This window comes from Otolemur garnettii, unplaced genomic scaffold, assembly GCF_000181295.1.
Source record: "Otolemur garnettii isolate 467f Iridium unplaced genomic scaffold, OtoGar3 scaffold00292, whole genome shotgun sequence".
NCBI classification, from domain to species: domain Eukaryota; kingdom Metazoa; phylum Chordata; class Mammalia; order Primates; family Galagidae; genus Otolemur; species Otolemur garnettii.
The window spans coordinates 882,855-884,415 of NW_003852687.1; the positions used below are offsets into that span (position 1 = coordinate 882,855).

Sequence of the window (1,561 nt, forward strand, 5' to 3'; positions counted from 1 at the left end):
GGCCCACCAAACAATGACAGCTGCAACCAAAAAAATAGCCAAGTGTTGTGGCGGGCGCCTGTGATCCCAGCTACTTGAAAGGCTGAGGCAGGAGGCTTGCTTGAGCCCAGGAGTTGGAGGTTGCTGTGAGCTGTGATGCCACGGCACTCTACCCAGGGCGGGACAGCTTGAGGCTCTGTCTCAAGAAAAAAAAAATGAATTACTCCTTGAACTTCTACTTCCAATTTTAAGAAATATGGAACGCTTCACGAATTTGCGTGTCATCCTTATGCAGGGGCCAGGCTAACCTTCTCTGTATCGTTCCAATTTTAGTATATGTGCTGTCGAAACGAGCACTCTTTCTTCTTTTGAAACTCTCCAAATGGATCCATACATTCTTTTAGCTCTTTTATATTGTTTCTAATTGTGTCTAGATCCTTGGGGACTTTGTCCTATCTTTCATTAAATTTGGGGGTCAATTTTTGGATTTCCTTCTTCTGGTTTTCCACTTTTTCTTCAATTTCCTTCCTCGCTTTTGCTATGGTCTGAATCCCCTTTCTGTGATTTCCATGATTTCTTTGTAATTGGGATCTTCTGAGGCAGCTACACTGTCCTCCCTTGTGGGAGATGATCTGGTCTGGCCCTTCACCGCAGCAGTGATTGTGTTGGTTCTTCCTCACATGCGGTTTCTTCTTCTTTGACTCTGGGTACATTCTTCTTACAGAGGGTAAAGAAAAACTTTCCTAGGACAGTAAGGGGGCACTCCAGTGTTACGAAAAAACACAGCTGTTTTTTGGATGTGAAATCTCCAAGGCTTGATATTGGATTTCACAACATCTTGTGGAAAGTTGTCAAGGAAATTGAAACTGGTTTTCCTGTTCTGGAAGCGAATACCATGCAGGTGGTACAGTTGCCCCAGCGAACAGTGCCCAGGCCAGAAGTGTACACCCAGTGATCAAGGACACCTCAGCCTAGCTCTGGGGAACTGTGTGACCTCTATCACTGAGGCAGGGGATGGGCCCTTATGATACATACTGTGCACAGAGATTGAAACATGACACTTTACTGGTGCAGGACCTCCCTAATCTGTTTGGCAGAGCTGCAGGCTTTGTCCATTGATGGTGACCCATGCCTTCAGGATGTAGACCTGGGGTCGATTACACAGCCAATCCCTGAAAAGCCACCCCACTCTGGACCCTCTTGGTCTTCAGCAAATTCAAGGTCTTGGGGTGGCAGAGCCCCACTCCCCTAATAGTAGATACCCAGATTCCACACCCAGACCCACCTGTATTCCAGAAGGGAAGCACCTAGCCACAAGTTGGCAGCACTGTCCCTAAAGAGATCACAGGCCAGACCACACTCCCACAGCCCTCCACCATAGGGATGGTTTTAGAGCACCCAGCAGTCCCGTGTGTGCTTAGCTCCTACACATCTCCCTCTGCACCCTCTGCATGGAGGGAAAGGCCTACCAGGAACTGAAGTGGACACCGGTCCACCCCAGCAGGGGATCATGGGGGTGGCCATGATCCTGTGTATGCGCTCTCCCTGGTCTCCCACCTCTCCTGCACCTGCTTTTCTTTTT

The 1,561-nt window shown here is 48.7% G+C and overlaps 1 protein-coding gene and 1 non-coding gene across 2 annotated transcripts in view; one reads left to right on the forward strand and one right to left on the reverse strand.

The window, feature by feature from the left end:
- Positions 1-1,561, forward strand: part of CABIN1 (calcineurin binding protein 1) — a 172,723-nt gene that overhangs the window by 165,655 nt on the left and 5,507 nt on the right. The window lies entirely within an intron of this gene.
- Positions 230-336, reverse strand: LOC111722622. Its single transcript, XR_002771360.1, has one exon. It is a non-coding gene; the product is annotated as a U6 spliceosomal RNA (small nuclear RNA).